At 41.6% G+C, this 24,138-nt stretch overlaps 1 protein-coding gene across 1 annotated transcript in view; it reads left to right on the forward strand.

The window, feature by feature from the left end:
• The window catches only part of LOC144888990 (tyrosine-protein kinase receptor Tie-1-like), a gene marked incomplete at its 5' end in the record, with an annotated part of 66,075 nt that overhangs the window by 22,767 nt on the left and 19,170 nt on the right, over positions 1-24,138 (forward strand). The gene's annotated exons all lie outside the window — the stretch shown is intronic.

Consider the following 24,138-nt stretch of genomic DNA (forward strand, 5'->3'; position numbering starts at 1 on the left):
TTGCTGATGAAAAGGTTGATAGCCATTTTGGAGCCATCTATTTATTATGTAAGCACATTACTGTTCTAAATACTTTTGTTGCTCTCAATTAATCTCACCTTGTGGCTTTGGCACAGGAGCCCTTTTGGGTCAAGTCGATCACGAACTGGTTGGCCAGGTACAACGCTGGGTGATTTGGGCAAGAATTTGTAATTTGGCCAGGGTGCCAGAGCTAACTTAACTGGCCTATTCTTTGAAAAAGAGACCATGGGATATTTAACATCCACCAGCTGATGCTAGTATATTGGAGTCCTGGTGTAACGTACAATTTGAGGAACAGAGCACTTTACGATGCATCACCCTACAACAACCAACCACGGTGCCCGGAAAAATGGCCTCTAAAGGTGTTTGTTTTTTTTGTTGTTGTTGTTGTTGTTTTTTACCCTACAAGCGAAGCACCAGAATGACAGTTCACAGTAAAGTCGAGAATCAAAAGCAGAGAAGACAGCACAGAAGTAACCTCGGTACCATTATGTCAGCTTATTATTATGTATGTACAAAGGGGATTAATTTATTCAAGGAAGAGATGGGAGGATGATGGGAGAGAAAAGGAAGGGGAGGAAGCAGAGAGAAAGGGGTGGAAAAAAAAAAAGGGAAATCAATTTTGGGAGAGACAGCAGTAAAGGAAGTACAGTGATGAGACTGTGTTGGGGTGGGGGGGGGGGGGGGCAGGGAGAGAGGTCTGCTCTTATTGTTCTTCCATTGGTGTCTGTGGCTTATCATGGAGCATTATACATCAATGTGTGAAGGAAGGTGATGTCAAAACGAAGGTATTGAACTGGGCACACATCAATATCGCAAAACCCATTAGGCCGCATTGTTTTGCTGCTGTCTCCATCATCAAAAGTGATCATGGGTTGTTATGACGAATACCTTAACTATCATTCATTGTTGACAATCGCTCATTTGATTGGCCTAAGATCTGTGAACAGACGTTCAAACATATCGCTTTGTGATTTATTTATCTTTCAATGACTCGAGATGCAGCCAGCATTGAATTCCCAGCCAAAAGATTTCCAAATTCATTTTGACAATCCGTGTACAGGATTTTGGTCCGGCTTTTTTGTACTTTTTTTGCTTGTGCTAATATTGCGCATGACCGATTGTTGGGAAAGCTCGAGTTTCTTCTCCATAGTTTTATCAGGACCTCAGCACGCACCCTATTGAGGCCTTTTATCGAGGGTCAGAAACAGTATTATTGATCGTTTACAAAGCGTTTGATATCGATCGCCATTGAGTGCACCACCGTCCACGCCCGCGAGCTGCAGTCGCCTTGTCTTGGTCTCTGCGGCAACATTTTCGATGTTATCACCCCCAGCGGCCGCAACCTCAGCCACGCCCACGCACATCCCGCCCCCGTGTGGACCCGAAGGCCGGAGGCTCTCAGCGACCGGGATGCTCTATCGACACCGCGCAGCACACACGACCGTTTTTATTTGTCCCTTTATCGTGGCGACCACAGGCATTGTGAGCCGACGAGATGAAGTTGTAAACAAACAACACCCACTTGTTTCCTCAGCAATTTTTGTTGTTTTCTCAGGGTTTCTTTTCTTAGTTTCGGGGTGATTGGCACGTGGGTGGAGGAGTCAAACAAGATGCTTGGAGTTAAAACCCTCAATGAGTTTAAAAGTTGCTTGTGGTCAGCAAAGGGATGAGACTTCTGCGATGGGCAGAGCAGTGAGTGCTGCCGCCCCGCTTACCAGATCCCAGTCGGAGAAACAATGACGTATTCAAAATGCGAGTTCTCTAGGCCTTTTGCGTTCCTTCGCTTGTGGAAGAGATTTCCAATGAAACCACATCTTTTTTGCCTGCACTCTTGCATCACTTCCGTAAAGGTGATTGCGCATGACATACGATGATGAACTTTCCACAAGAGGCTTTATAACGGGGCACTCATCCATTGTGTCCTTCCTTGTTCTTCATTTGCTAATGGTCCTGAATAATGGAACATCTGATTGGTGGATGAGAAATCACATTAGAGGACACTTTTTCTAGCAATGACATAATGAAGAAGAGTTTCATTTCAGTTCTTCCTTTTTGACCATTTCGCCATCACCTGCTATCATTCACATCATTTTTGGGTTGGGTGTTTGGTTTAATTCTGCTGTATTCCAGGTAACGAGTGCTGAAAAGTTTCATCTGCTGTTTCTCTCTCTCTCTCTCTCTCTCTCTTTCTCTCTCTCTCTCACTCTCTCTCTCGCTCTCGCTCTCGCTCTCTCTCTCGCTCTCGCTCTCTCTCTCGCCCTCTCTCGCCCTCTCACTGTCTTTTTCTCTTACCCTTTCTCTTTTTCTCACCTACTGAATGTGATTTTATGAAACTACCTGCATTGTACACCACCCCATTCCAATTCCATCTCCAGGCACTGCATGACGTCATCACCGCACACCAAAAGGGAGCACTCGGTTTTCACTCCGTTTGCTTGTTTGTTTGTTTTCTTGTTTTCTTGTTTGTTTGTCCAGGTGATATCTCAGCCATCCTTTGAGCTAGGAAGCTGAAATTTGGGCACAATACTGAACCTAATCAAATAATTGATTACTTACTTAATTATTATCGATTTATTAAGTACTTATTTATTTTCTTTCTCATCTGAGAAATTTCTGAGGCATCTTTTGAGTTAGGAAGCTGATATTTGGACATGGCAGTGACAAGTGATGTGGCTATAAAGGGTATTTTTGATTTATTGATTAACCTATTAATTGATTAATTATTAAATTTTTCAATGAATTACATAATGTTCCAAAAGTTACAAATTTATATGAAACATTAGGCATGTTATTGGCCAATTGATTAAGAAATTTATTATTTTACGATTATTATTTATTTATTTTAATTATGCAATTAATCAATCAATTATAATGAACACCGCTCCCTCCCAATTCCATCTCCATGTGCTGCACGGCGGCATCAACGTGCGCCGAAGTCTCCATGGCAATGTTGCGTGTTGGAGGATATGCTATTTATTTATTTGGCATGGAGCAGTGTACTTTGAATGTAACTCTACTTGTTACCACCTCTTTTAGCTGTTTTGCGTGAGTTTTGGGAAGCAGGATAACTGGATTGTCCTTTATGATAAATAATTAATGACTGACGCAAATCTGACTCCAATACTGCTGGTCAAGTGTCAACATATTGATTGCAGTGAGGAGGCAAATCAAATCCGACATTGCGGCATGCACGTTAATCTGGCTGTTCTGTGTCGTTTGTTTGGAGCGTCAATTATATATTTGACAATAGGACATCACAAACCTTGTACTGTGGCCCTAAATACCATGCCTGCAGTACAATATCCAAGTACCAATGGGATGTGGATCTATTCATCAGATGGCTAAACTAACAATTACTTTCATCACGTCGTCTCATGGATAATAATTTGTAACTGTTTACATGAGGAGTTGAAATTGCAAACTAGAACATTGAAGTGATTCTGGGACGTATAATCGATGCAAAAGAATTGTTGCTGTTTTCCGTGCAATTGTATACCGTGCAATTGTATACCGTGCAATTATATACCGTGCAATTGTATACCGTGCAATAATTGTATACCATGCAATTGTATACCGTGCAATTGTATACCGTGCAATTGTATACCATGCAATTATATACCGTGCAATTGTATACCGTGCAATTGTATACTGTGCAATTGTATACCGTGCAATTGTATACCGTGCAATTATATACCGCAGTGTCGTTATTTGTGGCGATAAGAAGGTCTCGTAATGTGTCATGTGTCCACATGCTGTGTGTATACGTACTGTAACTGCGTGAACTCAAATGCTGAACTGAAATATTACCATAAGGTTTATTTTTGTACATTGATGTGAGGATCTTAGCCTGGTGTTGGCTAAGCGGTTAGGGTGCCGGCTTGGGATCCTAGGATCCTGGGTTCGAATTCCGGTCGATCGCTGAATTAACACCAGGGGGGTTGACTCAGCCTGTCATCCTTCCGAGGTCGGCAAATTGAGTACCAGCTTGCTGGTTGGTAATTCCCTGTGTGTCGCAACAGGCGACTAACAGGGTTGGCGGCAGGAAGAGCATCCGGCCATAAAACATTGCTTCAAAAAGGGGACCACGGTGCCCGAAAAAGGCCAACCCCTGTTCTGTGGGGGAAAATGGCCTCTAAAGGTGGTTCATTGATGTAAGGCTAATGGAGAGGCTTTTACATTTACCACATCCAGGACAAAGACATGATTAGACATCAGTGTACGTTTTACGTGAATTACAAGGACTTTGGGTCGACGAGCATGGACAAAAGCATATAGTATTTGAACCTGGTTTCCATCCATAATAAGTCATGGGTTCAGTGTGGGAAGACTAACACATCAACCTGAACTGCTTTTTGAGTAGATTTTATCCCGGACAAATGTTAACTACATTTATATTCATTAACTCACTCATTTGTCTTGCAGAGCTCGAAGGCCTGTGTGTAAACCACAGAACAGTTGCTCAAAGTTTCCAACAATTATACCAACTAAGGGCAGAGCAATCTTCTTTTCAAACAGATATGAATTAAGATAACTAATATTTGCTTTAAAACACTACTCGGCCATGCTACTTGATTGTGCTTATCAGGACTGCCACGTCACGGCTACACAGAACCTTTGTGGCATTGAGTTTTTTTTTATGATTCGTACAAGTGGAAAAGTTTATCACTTCATGATGGTTCCATTTCCAAATACGACCCTCAGGACACAAAAAGTTCCAAGAAAGCTCGAATCCGTTTGACAATCGTGGTTGCAAATGGATATTCAATTGCAAGGTGTGTTTGATGACAAAAAGCAGAATTTGCAAAATGATCTTAAACAAGTCGACTGAGCGTTTGCATTGAATCGGGAATATTAATGGGAAATAAATTGCGATCTCGAGAATGTGATTGCCATAGGAGAGCTTCAAGGCAGACCTCAGATTTATTCGTGCAATATGGAATTTGATGACTTCATTACCTTGCACTCGTTTTTACGATGCTTACCACAAATGCGTTCGGAGAGTTTGTTTCCGCGGGTGTTCAGCTTTCTGTAATTGTAACCACAGGCAGAATGTGATCATGGGAGAAAAGAAAATACCGAAAGAGGTAGCAAAACAGCAAAAGGAGAAAATAGGGTTCATCCTTGGAAAAGGAGACCTGTGTGGAAAACAGGAAAGATTATGGAGCAGAAGTCCAGAGTTTGGGCGCATGTGTAGTGAATGCATGCAGAGATAAGGAAACCGGTCAGGAAGTGGCTGCTTTGTGCGAGAAGCCCTGTCACTGGCTCGCCCAGTGGGTCCTGCCTCCACCCTCCACCACTTTAACCCACTCACAACAGCTCTTCTTTTTTTCTCACTTGCAGTCCCTTTTCTCCCCCTTTCCTTGCTTTTCCACATCACGCTCTGATAGGGGGACCAGGCCTTCTGAATTAATGAGAACAATGACTCGACTGCCTGAAGGATGACGTTTGAAACTCCAAAAGGAAGGTTTATAGGAGCTTCCTGTGGATGCAACACAATCACCATCAGCACAGTGACACTCAACACTAATCATAGTGTTGATTTCAACGTAATCATAGGTCAACAGAGGGAAAAACAAAAATGTCTCAGGAATGAATGATAATGTGCAGAATATAATAGTCACGCCTCAAAAAAATTATTATCGGAGTGCTAAGATGTATCTGTTAAGTTAAGTAAGTGCTTGTAAGTATGTAACGTAACAATGGCGTTTGTGACAATCGCCGTAACAATGGTAATTTGAAACAATGGCGACGAGCCTGCAAGTATGTAACGATTTTGGAATAGTTGGACAATTCTTTGGGTGATTGATATATGGTGGTGATCAGATTCAGGAAAGTATTGATACTTTAATAGATTGGGCAGAGGATTGGCAACTGCAGTTCAACACTAGGTAAGGTGCTGGGGATGGGTAAGAGGAATAAGAATAGAGATAGCATCATGCAAGGGAAGTCATGAATGTAACTAAATGGGATGTAGGTAAGGCTAACAGGGTTTTAAGTTGTATTCATAGCAGGATAACTTAAATCAACAGAGGTAATGTTCACACTGGATAGGAATTTTATGTGTCATCATTTAGAATATTGTGTTCCGTTTTGGTCACCACATCTGAGGAAGGATATCGCTGTCATAGAGAGGGTTCAGCATACAGCTACGAGATTGATTGCAGGAATAGCTAAATTAAGTATGAGGGCAATTTGAAGGAGACAAGACTTTGTACATTGGAAAGGAGGTGATTGCGAGGGAATCTGATGGATATGTTCAAGATAATGAAGGATGCCGACAACATAGGTGAAATGGAGTTTTTCAGCAGAGTGGAGAGTGTTAGGACTGTGGCCATAGCAAAGAAAATGAAAGTTAAGACAATTTTAAGGCAGGGGTAAGGCAACAAGGGTAAGACAGTAATAAGGCAAGGGCCATTCACTCAGAGAGTAGTTAATACATGGAATCGTTTCCCTAGAAAGGTAGTGACAGCAGAAATAGTAGATAAGTTTAAATTGGAATTGGACAGATACCTGGAAGCATTGGAGATATAGGGTTACAAGGATATTGGCAGGATTAGTGGGAAGCTTCAGTTAGTATGTGTGATTGCGAACATCTGTGCTGATTGTGATGTCCATGCTGACCCTGTGAGAGGTGCTGATCAATGGACAGTGTGTGGTGGGTGTTGTATATTATTCACCCTGAGACCACCTTCGCCCCCCTCCCTCCCCCTTCCCTCACCGCTCCCCACCCCCCACGCTCCCCGCCTCCCAAACAAAAAATAAAATAGAAACAAGTAAAGATACATTCAAAGTACACCGCTCCCATGCCAAATAAATAAATATCCTCCAGCGCGGCATTGCCGGGGCACCTTCGGCACCCGGAAATACCTCCGTGCAGCTCATAAAGATTGTATTGGGAGGGAGAGGTGTACAATAATTATTGATTGATTAATTGCATAATTAAAATCAACAAATAATGATGACACAATATTTTCTTAATCAATTGGCTAATAGCATACCGAAACCACCGGTGCTTCATCCGAAGCTGTAACTTTTTGATAATTAATTAAATAAGTCATTTATCAGAAAAAAAAAAAAAAAATTGATTAATCAAAAATAAATAATCGATTTGTTGATTAATTAATACAGCAAAAATATATTTTATAGCCATATCACTTGGTCACTGTCGTGTCTAAATATCAGCTTCCTAGCTCAAAAGGTGCCTGAGATATTGCCCAGATGAGAAAGCAAATAAATAAATGATTAATAATGAAAATAAATAAATAATAATCATAAAATAATTAAACAATGAATTCATTGGCTAATAGAATCTTAAACCACCACCGTTTCATCCGAATCTGTAACTAAAAAAAATAAATAAAATTAAGTCATTAATCGAATAATTAAATAATTGATCGATTAATTGATGAATCAATAAATCAAAAATAGCCTTTACAGCTAAATCACGTGGTCATTGTCATGTCCAAATATCAGCTTCCTAGCTCAAAAGGTGCCTGTGATATTGCCCAGATGAGAAAGGAAATAAATAAGTAATGAATTTTTTTATTTTTTATTTTTTTTATTTTTTTATTTTTTTTTTGTATACAATATCGAGGCTCGTGAAAGAGCGAACATTAATCACACAGAAAGACAAACCGACACATAAAACATATAACATAGGGAGCGGTAGACAAGATGGGGAGAGAGGGGGAAGGACACAAACACAACATTTGAGAGCAGGGACCGAGAGACATGGAGACATCGAGAGATCTGAGAGAGGGCGAGGGCTTTGGGGGGGGGCGTGGGAAGGGGGCAGTGGGAGAGGTATAAAACATATGGACACTGCCAGGACTTCCAGGAAAGAAGTTGGAATTTCAAACAAGGTGGATCTGGGGTGAATTAGCGGGGGTAGAAAAGATCAAGGTTTTGGATGGGGGAAGATAAGAGATGGTGGTGAACAGCTGTTTTAAAGACCTGGAGGGAGGAGTGGGATTGAAGGGAGTGAGGGAGTTTGTTCCAGAGGCGGGAGAAAAGAGGAATGAAAGAGTGAAGGTGAGCGGAGAGCCTAGATTTCGGCAGTTTAACCATCAGAGGGTTGCTGGCAGATCTTGTGCGACCTGTAGGAATATTTGGGGGACAGAGCACAGAGAGAGCTGGGGGTGCAAGGCCGGAGAGGAGTCGGTAGAAGACAGAAAGACCACCTACCTGCCTGCGGTGAGTGAGTGAAAGGCCCTCAGAGATAGCTTCATCGCGGGAGATTCCAATAATTCTGAAAGCTTTGGTTTCAACAGCGTGAAGCCGAGCTAGGTGTGAGGCAGGAGCACCGGCCCATAGGGGAGAACAGTATTCCATTGAGCTGCGGATGAAAGCCTTGTATGTGGTGAGGAGCTCAGGTGTGCCGAGGAAGGACTTTGCACGACGGAGGATGCCCAGTCGGCGACTGGCTTTGGAGGCCAGCTTTGAAATGTGGTTTTCCCAAGAAAGATCATGGCAGATAGTGAGACCCAAAATCTTGAGCGACAGAACTTCTTGGAGAGGATTGTTGAGAAAGTAGATGGGAGGGTTGTCCAGTCGATCTTTTCGGAGAGACATAGTAAGAGTGTGAGATTTGTCAGGATTGAAAGACATGTTCCACTTGTTTGACCAGTCTGTGATTTTGTCCAGGTCTTCAGAGAGTGAGGAGGCAGCAGACTGCCGATCTGAGGGAAGAGGAATGGAGCGGCAGAGAGTGGAGTCATCAGCAAAGAGATAGAGAGGATTTTCGAGAGAGTCAGAGAGATCATTGATGAAGACCAGAAAAAGCACGGGGCCCAGAACACTGCCTTGGGGAACTCCAGCCTGAACAGGAAGAGGAGATGAGAGAAACCCATTCAGGGCCACACGTTGACGACGACTAGAGAGGAAGTCCGCCAGCCATGCGTGGAGATTTCCATGGATACCAAAGGAGGAGAGTTTGGTGAGCAGAGCGGGGTGCCAGACCGTGTCGAAGGCACGTGATATGTCGAGGGAGACAGCTCTAATTTCCTGTTTGGCATTGAGGACCTCCATCCATTGTTGAGACAGCAGAAGCAGCATGTCCAGAGTAGAGTGACCTGGTCTGAAACCAATTAATCAATAATAATTAAATAACAAATCAATTAACTAATTAATTAAAAAACAAAAAATAGCGTTTTTGCCAAAGCACTTGCTCACTATTGTGCCGAAATTTCAGCTTCCTAGCTCAAAGGGTGCCTGAGATATTGCCCAGATGAGAAAGAAAAGAAATAATAATCATAAAAAAAAGAAATAATAAATCAATTGGCTAATAGAACACATAAACCACCACCATTTCATCCGAATCTGTAACATAAAAAAAAAATGCAGTCATCAATCGAGTAATTAAATAATTAATTGATTAATCAATAAATCAAAAATAGCCTTTACAGCCAAATCACTTGGTCATTGGCATGTCCAAATATCAGCTTCCTATCTCGAAAGGAACCTGAGACAAGTACAGATACATTCAAAGTACACCGCCCCCCTGCCAAATAATTAAATATCCTCCAGCGCGGCATTGCCGGGGCGCCTCCAGCGCCGGGCAATACCGCTGTGCAGCTCATAGAGACTGTATTGGGAGGGAGAGGTGTGCAATAATTGATTGATTAATTGCATAATTAAAATCTACAAAGGTTATCATAAAATATTTTCTTAATCAATTATTGGCTAATAGCATAACTAAACCACTAGTGCTTCATATGAAGATGTATCTTTTAGAAATTTTAATGGAATAAGTCATCAATAAAAAATTTAATAATTAATTGATTAATCAATAAATAATTATTCTATTCAATGATTAATCAATAAATCAAAAATATCATTTATAGCCACATCACTTGGTCACTGTCATGTCCGAATATCAGCTTCCTAGCTCAAAAGGTGATGGCATAGGAAAGGTGCGGTGTACAACAAGTTCAGATACATTCAAAGTACACCACCCCCCTGCCAAATAAATAGATAAATATCCTCCAGCGCTGCATTGCCGTGGCACCTTCGGCGCCTGGCAATACCGCCATGTGGCTCGTAGAGACTGTATTGGGAGGGAGTGGTGTACAATAATTGATTGATTAATTGCATAATTAAAATCAATAAATAATGATCGTAAAATATTTTCTTAATCAATTGGCTAATAGCATACCTAAACCGCCAGTGCTTCATCCGCAGCTGTAACTTTTTGAGGATTGATTAAATGAGCCATTTATTGAAAAAATTAAATAATTTATTGACTAATCAATAAATCTTTGATCGATTAATTGATTAATCAATACATCCAAACTATCATTTATAGCCACATCACTTGGTCACTGTCATGTCCGAATATCAGCTTCCTAGCTCAAAAGGTGCCTGAGATATTGCCCAGATGAGAAATAAAATAAACAAGTCATTAATAATGGAAAAAAAATAATAATAATGGTGAGATAATTAAATTGTGAATCAATTGTCTTATACAATACCGAAACCGCCACCGTTTCATCCGAATCTGTAACTTAAAAAAAAAAAATTAATGATGTCATTAATCCGATAAATTAAATAATTAATCGATTAATTGATTAATCAATCAATCAAAAATACCCTTTTCAGTCAAATCACTTGGTCATTGTCGTGTCCAAATATTAGCTTCCTTACTCAAAAGGTGCCTGAGTTAATGCCCAGAAGAGAAAGGAAATAAATATGTACTTAATTAATCGATAATAATTCAGTGATTAATCAATTACTTTGACTTGATTAATCAAAAAACAAAAAGTACTGTTTTTGCCAAAGCACTTGCTCACTATTGTGCCGAAATTTCAGCTTCCGAGCTCAAAGGATGGCTGAGATATCCCCCGGACAAACAAACAAACAAGAAGACGTCATGCGGAGCATGATACTTGCAAAATCCGCCCCCCACTCCCCACCCCCGCCCAAGAAAAAAAATTCCATTGACACAGCAAATGGCCCATTTCAGCAAGATTAAAATTGACAATCTTGATCAAAGCTCGGGTCAATAGGAAGAAAAGTGACGATTTTTCAGATTAAAAAAATGATGATTTTGGAAGGTTGACCTTGAGTTGACCTTTGACCTCAAAAATAGTTAGTTTCTCTCTTTAGTGACTCAATGTGCAAATGCTGTTCAATTTTCAAGTAAATCGGATGAAAATTGAGGATTTTAGAAATTTGGCAAAGTTGGTGACCTTTGGCCTATTTTGACCTTTTGACCCCAAAAACAATAGGCTTCTCAATTGGGACGACCTATACAACTTCGTGAAGTTTCGTGACGATCGGTTTAGAATTGTGACCTGTAGGCCGGTGACAAACAAACAGACGGAACCACAAACGCAACCGACCAATATACTTGAAAAATCTTCGATTTTGCAAGTAACAAGAAAACAAGAAACCGGAGTGAAAACCGAGTCCTCCCTTTCAGCGTGCGTTATTGCCGGGCCCCCTTCGGTGCCCAGCGATGACGTCATGCAGCACCTGGGGATGGCCTAGGAAAGGAGTGGTGTACATTTTTAAAAATTGCCGAGTATGGGTTTCGTTTCCTTCGGTCTGATTGAACTATAAATTACCATTATTATGCCATGTTAGTAGGGGGGTAGGAGGTGGGTGCTCTATCCTGGAGCTTGTCCTTTGTTACCCTGTGCTCGCGAAGCGAAAAGCAGGGTTAGGCATTCATGTGCGTACATTTGTGTGGCGTACATGTGGTATGCGGGTCTGCATTTTAAAAATTCATTTTCTCGGCAACCATTAGTCTGATTGACATGAAATTTTACCATAGGAGCACCTTCGCCTGTATAATTTTTTGTTTTTGTTTTTGTTTTTGTTTTTGTTTTTGTATACAAGATCGAGGCTCGTGAAAGAGCGAACATTAATCACACAGAAAGACAAACAGACACACAAAACAAATAACATCGGGAGCGGTAGACAAGATGGGGAGAGAGGGGGAAGGACACAAACACAACATTTGAGAGCAGGGACCGAGAGACATGGAGACATCGAGAGAACTGTGGGAGGGAGAGGGCTTTGGGGGGGAGGCATGGGAAGGGGGGGGGGGGGTGGGAGAGGTATAAAACATATGGACACTGCCAAGACCTCCAGGAAAGAAGTTGGAATTTCAAACAAGGTGGATCTGGGGTGAATTAGTGGGGGTAGAAAAGATCAAGGTTTTGGATGGGGGAAGATAAGAGATGGTGGTGAACAGCTGTTTTGAAGCAGCTGTTCACCAGCTGTTCACCACCACCAAGCAGCAGTTTGATTTATTCATAATTATGACTTCATAGGTCACGTGGAAAAGGTGCCATGTTGGAAAACGTTATACCTCCATAGTCCATATCTCCAAGACTGCTCAATGGAAAAAATTGAAACAAGGCTCATTGTCAAGTACTCCCCATGTGAAATAATATTTGTTAATAATGATGTCATCAGTGCCTTCATTATGACGTCATAATTCGACAAGTACAACGCTTGATCCAGTCAGTATGAATTTTTTTCTCTAACTGTTGGTCTGATGGATAAGAAATTTGCACCATAGGAGTACGTCCTCCTGTAGAATTTCTTGATAATTTTGACATCAAAGGTCACATGGTAGAGGGGCTAGGAAATCTAGGAAAATTCGAAAAACGTTGCACCTCTATATCCAAAACCACTCCATGGAAAAAATTGAAGCATGGTGCATTGTCAAGTGCTCCCAATGGGAAATAAGATATGTTAATTATGACGTCATAATTCGACAAGTACAATGCTTGAACCAATCATTATGAATTTTTTTCTCTGCAATTGTTGGTCTGATGGACATGAAATTTTCACCATGCGAGCGCCTCCTCCTGTAGAATATTTTAATACGTATGACGTCATAGGTCATGTGGTACAGGTGCCATCTTGGAAAAACCGAAAAATGTTTCACCTCTATAATCTCCATAACTGCTCCATGGGAAAAATAAAATGTGGCTCATTGTAAAAAAAACTCCGCATGGGGAATAAGTGTTGTAAATGATGACGTCATTGGTCCCCTTAATTATGACGTCATATTTCCACAGGGACAACACTTAGTCTGATCAGTTTGAAATTTCCTGTGTGTAATCTACACAACAATTATATTAGAGTATATAAATTTATGATGTCATCGCTGATGTGGTCTGGCAGCCATATTGGATTAAAGAAAAAAACCCTTCAAAAACTGAAGAGTTGGCTCACACCACGTTGACTACGCAGGGTAAGTATTTTATGAATACCATCTAGTTTTGGTAATGTAAAGTCGGCTGTCACATCTACATTTGCATTGTGGAAGTTAATTTCAATATGGCACAACATTTCTCAAGGTTTCAGCCATTGTGTTCTGGTACCTGGCCCTTCCTTGAGTATTAGCTCACTAATGGTAACGCACTCAACTCTGAGCAATCTGGTGCTGCATTGGTCCTCCTGTGGATACAAATCCGACTCAAATCGGTTTCGTGGTGCGGAGATATCAGAGATGCCGCATCTTGGATGATGCTTTCTTTGAATTTATTTTCTTGTTGAAGCTCATTGTATTTTTTCCGAAAACAGTAGGCCATTGTGCTCCTGTGACCTGACTTAATTCCTTGCCTATAGATTATTAAAAGCCTTGTGTTGGCTTAACTGTTAAGGTGGATAGATTGAGATCTTAGGGTCTTGTGTTCGACCCCTGTTGTAGCACCAGGTGGGTTGACTCAGCCTGTCATCCTTCTGAGGTCGACAAAATGAGTACAGTACCAACTTGCTGGAAACGGAGGCACTGCATCAGCAGCACAGCCATGCTTCCAGAAATGATGCAGCCAGCAGCCACAGGCTGCATACGAAACAACAACATAGATTATTAAATCTAATATGATATGCAAGTTCATTATAAAAGGGATGTGGATTTTTTTAGTTGGATTATGTTACTGGTAACAATAGGGTTAATAGATATAGGTTGACATAGATATAGGATTTCTTTATATCCCATCCATCCAATGACAATACTGTTTCCCAAGCAACAGTGCTGCTGAATCAGTCTTCAGTCAGGGAGTACACCGGGTGGTTTCCATTGCCTTCCCAGCGGTAGTCAAAGAGGAATATCGAAACAAATCTTACTATAATTCACCAAATGTCCGTCTGTCCGTCCGTTCGAAGGTACCGCAAAAACCGCTGAACTGATCGCAACGATATTTTGGGTGGGTATTCCTGGGACCACCTGGAGTAAAATAGGCTGTATTGTTTTTCCAATTTTTCCAATTTTCCAGTTTTTCCAAACACGATGGAATAATATTTACCGATATGAACAGGGATGTGGCTTTTATTGAAATTATACAAATACTGTTTAGATTTTGATGAGAATTACGAACCTGCAGCGAATGCGGAAGTGGACAGATGACGGCAATGCGCGGGTTTGATAATATCCCAATACAACCGTCATTCAATCGTAATGTTTAATCGTTAATCGTGTTAATCGTTTTGTTAAAGTATCAATTGATGATTGGAATTGAGCGAATACAATTACGATTTTGAATTCGTAATTGTATTCACCCAACCGTGCGGAACTTCACATCAGGATTTAAATATTTGTTTATGTCACGAATGTTGTTAAAAGTTAATTTTTTATATTTATATTAATGTTATTTAATTTGCGATTGGAGTTATGCTGTTTGGAATGAAAAAAGAGATATCGAGTTCATGTGAATGACGAAATGCCGTGATGGTTTCTACTTTCTAAGCGTGAAATTCGCGGATCGCCATATGCAGATTCGCCATTGACTGGGTATAGAACAAACGTACCCGTTTGTTTGCGAACGGGTACGTTTTTCATGGAAGTCCTTCACGAACTTGCTGTCCATGTCTGACGTGCGACTGAAGGTGCTACAGGAATGTGGAATTTATTGGTTTCATGGTTTAGCATTCGCCGTTTGTGCATTGTCTGTTTGCTTCTGGCCTCCCACCCGTGCATAGCACGGGTACCTCACCAATCAGGATAATGGCACTCCATGGCCTACTTTTTCAAAAGGTATTGGAGGATGTTTTCCTTTTTTTACTGGCAGACAGGTTCCTAGATTAACCTCCATCCGAGGGCCGATGTACCCATTGATGCAATCAATGCCCTGCCTGTGAAGTACCAAGACGACAGTTTACAGTCGGGTCAGGAATCAAACCCACACTAGGCAGCTAAAATGTGATTTCACGCCATCTGAGCTATGCTAACAGTTGTCAGCTCTGTGTCCTTGTACATCCTGATTGTTATTATTAATTTTAAATGAACAGATAACGAAATAGAAGAAATAAAATTCATTCATAGGATGCCACCTTACAACATCCTTTTGTTTGTAGAATATTCACGTGTCACATAGACAGACCGGAATGTGTAGACAGCAGCATGTGGGGGGCAGGCTGAGGGGGGCTGACCCCTTTTCCTTTTAACTTTGCTTTTCAGATTACAATCTCATTTTGAACAACTCGTTTCAATAAAACAAAGCACTGAGTCACATGATCCCTATCTTGCAGGATTGAACGTAGTATATCACCATGTAGTTTGTATCTCACCTGAATTGTTACTTGTCTGACAGGATGGTGCAGAGGTAGTGTGCCCTTACCTTTGAGTATTCTGATCTGTGTTCGATTCCTGACCCAACTATAAACTGTTGTTTTGGTGTTCTACATGCAGGGTCAGTGTTGCATCACAGTGTGCGTTGAGCTCGGTGTCTTACCAGCTAGCTTTAGTTGGTGGATGTTAAAGATCCTCATTTTCTTTCATGAAGAGGAGGCACCAAGAGCAAATTACAAATGCCATCGAAATCACCTTCAGTCCAACGTCATGCCTGACAAGCCGGTTAGTGAAAACCTGGGCCAAAAATTATCTCCAGCTGACCTCAAAGAAGGTGGTAATGATTGTGGCTGTTGAAGTGGTATTAGGAGTTGTAGTAGCAGCAGTCTTAACCTATGTTGCTCCCTCCACCTCCATCTAGTTGTACGTTTTGTTTTTTCTTATCAGGGCTGAATGTAAAAAGGAGAGGAGTGTTATACGTCATCTATACTATAAGAGGTGTGTGTGTGTGTGTGTGTGTGTGTGTGTGTGTGTGTGTGTGTGTGTGTGTGTGTGTGTGTGTGTGTGTGTGTGTGTGTGTACGTTGTGTGTGTGTGTGTTTTTTTTTTTGTTTTTTTTTGTATACAGAATCGAGGCTCGTGAAAGAGCTAACATTGATCACAAAAAGAAATCAGAGACAAACAAACAAAGTATATAAAAAGGGGAGCGGTAGACAAGATAGGGATAGAACGGGAAGCACATAAACACAACATTTGGGAGCAGGGACATCGGGAATATGTGGGATGGAGAGGGATTGGGGGGAGGCGGCGTGGGAAGGGGGGGGGGGGGTGGGAGAAGTATAAACACAAGTACACCAAGGACTTCCAGGACAGAAGTTGGTCTTTCAAAAAAGTGGATTTTGGGGTGAAATTAGCGGGCGTAGAAAAGATCCAGGTTTTGGATGGGGGAAGATAAGAGATGGTGGTGAACAGCTATTTTAAAGACCTGGAGGGAGGAGTGGGATTGAAGAGAGTGAGGGAGTTTGTTCCAGAGGCGGGAGAAAAGAGGAATGGAGTGAAGGTGAGCAGAGAGTCTTGATTTTGGCAGTTTAACCATAAGAGGGTTGCAGGCAGATCTTGTGCGACCTGTAGGAATATTTGGGGGACAGAGCACAGAGAGAGCGGGGGGAGCAGGGCCGGAGAGGAGTCGGTAGAAGACGGAAAGACCACCAACCTGCCTGCAGTGAGTGAGTGAAAGGCCCTCGGAGTTAGCTTCATCGCGGGAGATTCCAATGATTCTGAACGCTTTGGTTTCAACAGCGTGAAGCCGAGCTAGGTGTGAGGCAGGAGCACCAGCCCAGAGGGGAGAGCAGTATTCCATTGAGCTGCGGATGAAAGCCTTGTATGTAGTGAGCTCAGGTGTGCCAAGGAAGGACTTCGCATGACGGAGGATGCCCAGTCGGCGACTGGTTTTGGAGGCCAGCATGGAAATGTGGTTTTCCCAGGAAAGATCATGGCAGATAGTGAGACCCAAAAGCTTGAGTGACAGAACTTCTTGGAGAGGATTATTCAGAAAGTGGATGGGAGGGTTGTCCAGTCGGTCTTTTCGGAGAGACATCGTAAGAGTGTGAGATTTGTCAGGATTGAAAGACATATGTATGTGTGTGTGTGCAAGTACATTGTGTGTGTGTGTGTGTGTGTGTGTGTACGTTGTGTGTGTGTGTGTGTGTGTGTGTGTGTGTGTACGTTGTGTGTGTGTGTGTGTGTTTGTGTGGGTGTGTACGTTGTGTGTGTGTATGTGTACGTTGTGTGTGTGTGTGTGTGTGTACGTTGTGTGTGTGTGTGTGTGTGTACGTTGTGTGTGTGTGTGTGTGTGTGTGTGTGTGTGTGTGTGTGTGTGTGTGTGTGTGTGTGTGTGTGTGTGTGTGTGTGTGTGTGTGTGTGTGAACATTTTTCTCAGAGATGGCCAAACAGTTCTTTGGCAAACTTTCAGATGTTCATTCGTGAGTGTCGGTGAATTTTTGGGATTTTCTTTTTTATTCGCTCTATACAGTACTACCTAAGCCTTTGTAACTATGTGAAATGTAATATTAAACGAACCTTAGTTGTGTGTCGGGAATTGTTTTTGGTCACCACAAAAAAAATAGAATTTTTTTTTTCAAAATTTGATTTCTTCGAAATGCCAACATGATTATAACATAACCGGGCAACGCCAGGTACCCCTGCCAGTACATCATAAACCCTAAACAAGCCTATTTGAGCACCTGCAGAATGAAGGTCTCCTGTCATTCTTGGTATGGCTTTCTCGGCATACTCGCCATGCTTGCCAAGTACAGGTTGGCGAGAGTAGATGCGCAAACATCGCGAAATTTTGACTTCTTATGCCCTCCACCCATGCATTTTCCCACTATGTCGTTTTACTCCATCATTTATTTTACTCCCATTTCCTCCTCCAAATCCCTCACCTTAGTTTTTCTCCAATATGTTTGCCCCTTCTTTTAATTAATTTTCTTTTCCCAAACACCCTCGACCCTTCTTTGCGCATGCTTTGCATAAGTGGACCTTAAACCACACATGCTTGTTGAATGTTTGAGGGAGGGTGTGGCAGGAGCTGGAAAGTTAGATCATTTGCTTAGATTGGCAAGCCTTCCGTGTCTATAATCAATCGTCAGGGCTTTTAGTCCAAATCTAAAACTTCCCCACCAAGCCATCTGGATTGTTGGTGCCCTTAGGGATCTCTCTGTCCGGCGCAATACAAAACTAAACTGTCAAAAGCACCACCCCATACTAATCACCTTGGCAACCAAAATACACAACCACAATACAAGTAAAGGTGAGACCAAGATTACCACCATGGACAATCGTCTCTATTGGACCATGGCAGGGATGTCAAATCTCCCATCTTCCCTGCTAACGGTACTTTGTGGGTATTGAAGATCCTAAGGTGCCACCTTGAAAAGGATGTGTTGGATGTTTGCTTCACTTGATTTTGGGGCCTGGATAAGGTTTTTTAAAATCTCCTTCAGTTTTCCTTGTGTGTTGAAGGTTGGGTTTCTCATTGTTCCCATTTGAAACCCTAGCTCATATTGCAGAGAACCCAGATTTAAAATCCCTCATGCAATATGTGTTTGTCCATTGCCAACTAATGTCCTCGTAATTAATGTAAGACTACTCCAATGTATACTGTCCTTGTAATTGATGTCAAACTACAGTCTGATGTTTACTAATGTCCTTCTTCTGATTCTGATGTACCGGACTCTGCATAGAACGTTTGCAGTTTCTTGGCGAGGATTATACTGTGTGGTTTGCCATTGCCTTCCCGGTAGTAGTCAGGGCGGGAATTTGGAATTCGGCCCTGGTGCCAGCAATAGCTCACCTACTCTTCGCGCAGGGTGTTTTGGGATCTTTAATGCCCACCATCTAATTCCAGCAGCCCGGTTATAGGGTCCAGCCGAGGAACGGGCACGCACATTGATGAAACACCAGGATGACATCTTATAGCTGGGTCAGGATTTGGAATCCACATGAGAAAGCTGAGAGGTGAGTGTGCATACCTCTAGGTCTACGCCATCCTGCCAGACCCCCTAAGAGCCTCAGACACTGTTAGAAACAAGGTTAATATCGCCAACAATATTTTGCTCCTATGAAGGGTTAACGCTTCAAATGTCAGCTTATTCTGGCTTCGCACGAACATCCCTCGATCAACGTCCTGTTTGTTATAACCATTCATATTACACATGTCTGGCTTCCTCTTTTGTATTGGGATGATGCGAAAGAAGAAGCTCCGACATGCTGAAGAAAGCAGAGTTTTCAGTCGCGGGGTACATCGTCTATCAGATAACTTGTCTGGTTGCCACTGTCATGATGTGTGCAAGAGATGGGGGTCCTGGAGTGTGGATATGACAGGCGTCATGAGCCAAATGGTCTGATTAATCGATTAATTAAATAAAAAAATAAAATATCGTGAAGCTGCTGCTGATTTAGGTGTAAAAACAAGTTGTGATTTTTAAAATCTTGAATAACAGAAGTCATGGGAAATCATCACGTATGTAATGCACACGCTTTCGAACTTCAGTAAAATGCTCAATCTGTTTCATTCAACTATGTTGAGTGAAGTTTAATCTAATGAGCCAGACACTACCATGTGGTGCAGCGCCACAAAGGGGCGCTGCATCTCGGCACATGCCTTTAAGACCGTTTTTTTTGACCTTTTCATGCACAGACCCCTTGACACAGAGATACAAAAGCAACGACCCCTTTATGGGGCATGCTCCCTCCCAGAAAATAAATATTTATTTAAGGCATTTCACTGCTTTGATGTAATGGTTAGAGAGAGCATCTGTTCTGGATCTGGGAGGTCGGCGGTTCAAACCCAGCCGAGTCATGCCAAAGATTTAAAAAACCTTTTAAATTTAAAAAAAAAGATTAAATAAAACGGTAGGTGCTGCTTCCCTGGTTGACATTCAGCATTTAAAAGGATAGAGCAAGGACAATCCCCAAAAGCTCTGGGGTAGCATCGTTGGCCGAGGAAGTGGCTGTGCCGCTAATGCAATGGCCTCTGAGGTTAGGACAGAAATTTGGAATTTGTTCAGGTGATAGCTTGCCTACTCCGAGGGACGACACACATTGATGAATCACCCTGCCTGTGAAACACCTGGATGACGGTTTATAACTGGGATGAGATTTAAACCCTGGCCAGACAGCTTAGAGGTGAGTATGTGTACCTCGAGGCCATTTTGCCACTGATTTATGTTATATACAGCCTTACACTACCTCCTCCTACTACTACTCCCCACCTTACAAACATAACAATATATTTAATAAGATGTTCCCTGCAATTTGTAGTATACTCCACGAGGCTACTTGGTGACTCTCAATAACCTGCATCAAGACTCGAGGTGCTCGAGTCGCGTTTATTCCATTTGATTGAGAATTACAGTGAACTTGAAATAAGTGAAAAATCCGCAATGAAAATTACGATAAAATCTCTTTCAAAAGTCTCGAGGCCTTACAAAGCATTTCCGCACTGATGAGAACCATGTCTAGAATGTTGAGCTGTTCGTACTTGAACCAGGATATGCTGATTGACTTGCTCTTATCATCCTCAATGTGGAGCAATCATCTTATAAAGAAACTAGAACAGCACTCGGTAGAGCGCATACCTCCACCAGGCTGAAGAGTTCACGTTTTGTGTCCTACTTACCGATAGGTCGGATCTGGATCAGGACATGAAACCAAAATCTATTCGGTTTGTCCTTGTCAGACACCCAACCTGTCCACCAAGTTTCATCCGAATCCGTCCATACATTGTTTGAGATCTCCTGCTATTTATGCGTTTTAGCCCCATCACTCAATGGTGAAGAATCACTTACAAATTATTGGTTCTGGATCCGGATCTTCACCGAAATCGAATCGATCCTTTCATCCTTGTCACATACCCAACCTCTTCACCAAATCGAATCCGTACACAACCTTTTGAGATGTGCTGTTCACAAACAAACAGACAGGGGTGAAAACATAATCTCCATCCACCTTCGGTGGTGGAGGTAATAAATATGATGCCCTTTTTTACTATGATGCCTCACTATACCCTTTTTTACCCATTTGTAACCCTTTAAATATTTGCATTTTGGTCATAGTAGTAGTTGCCATAGTAATAGTAGTAGATTATTACTTGCAAAATCGAAGATTTTTCAAGCATATATGGGTCGGTTCCGTTTGTAGTTCTGTCTGTTTGTCTGTCTGTCTGTCTGTTTGTCTGTTTGTCACCGGCCTACAGGTCACAATTCAAAACCGATCGTCACGAAACTTCACCAAATTGTATAAGTCGTCCCAATTAAGAAGCCTATTGATTTTGAGGTCAAAAGTCAAAGGTCATCTGAAGGTCAAATTTATAAAATCGCCATTTTAAATCCCATTGACTTGAAAATTGAATAGCATTTGTATATCAAGTCACTAAATTGGGAAATGAACTATTTTTTAGGTCAAAGGGTCAAAGGTCAACTTAAGGTCAAATTTTAAAAATCATCAATTTTCATCTAAAAAGCCATCAATTCTCAACCGATTGATTTGAAAATTGAACAGCATTTGCATATCGAGTCGCTAAATTGGGAAACATACTATTTTTGAAGTCAAAAGGTCAACTCAAGGTCAAATTTTAAAAATCATCTATTTTCATCTAAAAAGCTGTCAATTTTCAACGGATTGACTTGAAAATTGAACAGCATTTGCATATCGAGTCACTAAATTGGGAAACATACTATTTCTTTAGGTCAAAAGGTCGAAGGTCAACTCAAGGTCAAATTTTAAAAATCAATTTTCATCTAATAAGCCATAAATTTTCATCCGATTGAATTGAAAATTTAACAGCATTTGCACATTGAGTCACTAAATAGGGAAACCAACTATTTTTGAGGTCAAGAGGTCAAAGGTCAACTGAAGGTCAACCTTCCAAAATCATCATTTTCATCTGAAAAATCGTCAATTTTCTCCTATTGACCCGAGCTTTGATCAAGATTGTCAATTTTAATTTTGATGAAATGGACAATTTGCTGTATCAATTGAATTTTTTTTATTGGGGAGGGGGGCACGTATTTTGTAAGTATCGTGCTCCGCATGACGTCTTCTTGTTATTATTTATTAATCCAGTGATCTGAATGGGACAGATTATTACAAGGCAATGTCCAACTGTTGTGAAGGTTTACCAAGCTCTACATCAACACTAGTCTTTGACAACTGTTTGTTTTTATAACTTGAGGTCAGTGATCGGCTGTTGACACGGTGCTCGACACCAAATGATTGCAAAACGTGAAATTAGAAATCCGTCCATAAAGGGTCATCAACCCTGCGGACGATCAGAAAGTAATGCTTTTCAGCAAAAATAAAGTGTATCGCAGACACTAAAAGGGAAAATACCGACAATGTTGCGTTGATTTCATCATATTGTCTGCTCGAAGCGCTTGCACGTACAAAGTGAGCATGTGCCAGCACCGTTGAAACGTTGCATGGTGTTTTGGAAGAAACTGCTGCATTCCTGCACAGTCAGCCAGAAAAGTCTTTTGCCAGAATCCATGAGCTTTTTCACACTGGGGTTAGGGACGCAACAATTGGAGAGGTGGGAGTGTGGGGTAGGGGGCCTGAGCTTTCAACCTGGCTATAGTATGGAGAATGTCATTTATAACAAATAGATCACCTTTTCCCCATATTCCATTTAACTCGTAACGAAAAAAAATTCCGAACAGTGTTGGCCATTGTGTCCCAGGAGCCTGGTACCATTTCCTCCTGGTGGATAATCTTACTATAATTCACCAAATGTCTGTCTGTCTGTCTGTTCCCAGGTACCACAAAAACGGCTGAACCGATCGCAACGAAATTTTGGGTGGGTAATCCTGGGACCCCCTGGAGTAAAATAGGCGATATTGTTTTTCCAATTTTTTCCCCAATTTTCCAGTTTTTCCGAACACAATGGAATAATATTTACCGATATGAACAGTGATGTGGCTTTTATTGAAATTCTACAAATACTGTTTAGATTTTGTTGATTTGCGTGTGATTTGATTTAACGGATGTTTATATAAAACGTTTAAAATAAAAAAAAGCTTCAATTTCTGATATTTTGCCTTTTCATTTGGGCCTCCCAATTGAAGCCCCGCCCGTAGGACCCGTAGGGCGGGTACCGTTGCTAGTTGTATATAACTAGCAGCACTACCTCCAGATTAGGCTGGCAGGATAGCGGAGAAGTACGCACACTTGTCTCCAAGCTGTCTAGCCTGATTTTGAATCTAGCACCAGCTATAAACTCTCATCGTGGTGTTTCACAGACAGGGCGAGGCATTGATGAGTGTATCATCCCTCAGATGGACATTAAACTGGGTATCCCGTCTGCCGGGATTAGTTTGTGGACATTAAAGATCCTATGGTGTCCTTCGCGAATAGTAGGTGAGCTATTACCAACAACCTGATTAACAAATTACAAATTCCTGCCTCGACTATCAATGGTACAGCAACAGTAAACCACCCAGTGCAATCCTTGCCATGGGGCTGCTTTGGCAGCATTGAATCTCCTTTCGTGCAGAGTACGATAATTGTTTTTATTGTTTTACCTATACGTACATTAGTAGACAAGTGCAGGTGTGGATAAAGGACAAATATGCCCAATAATATACACTTTGGGATGGAGAGATCAGGAGTTTTTTGATCAGCCACAAATGTGTGATGTACGAGGAGTGTCCAAAATATTCTTGGAACCACAGACGATTCGTCTTACTATTCTCGGAACAAGATACGACGGTCCAAGAAGGGTCAACTTTTACTCGTCAGTGAATGAGTATATTAAATCAGCAACTGAATAATTTTTCTTACTAACTATAGGTACAGCACTTTATTGCAAAAAGTTGGTTTCTTGGAGCAAAGTTGTGAGTATCTGGTTCCGAATACTTTTTGAACGTCTGTATGTAAAAAATGGGATCCTATTGCGGTTGTGCATTGACGGTCATCATGGCATTGATACATTGAAAAACCTGTCACTAGTTCATGAGAAGGTTAGTCGTTGCTAGCCAAGTGGGCTTAAAGCTGTGCTGATCAGGAAACGATTCGCCTCCAATCACACGA

The sequence above is a fragment of the Myxine glutinosa genome, unplaced genomic scaffold (genome assembly GCF_964187855.1).
Source record: "Myxine glutinosa unplaced genomic scaffold, kmMyxGlut1.1 SCAFFOLD_477, whole genome shotgun sequence".
NCBI classification, from domain to species: Eukaryota; Metazoa; Chordata; class Myxini; order Myxiniformes; family Myxinidae; genus Myxine; species Myxine glutinosa.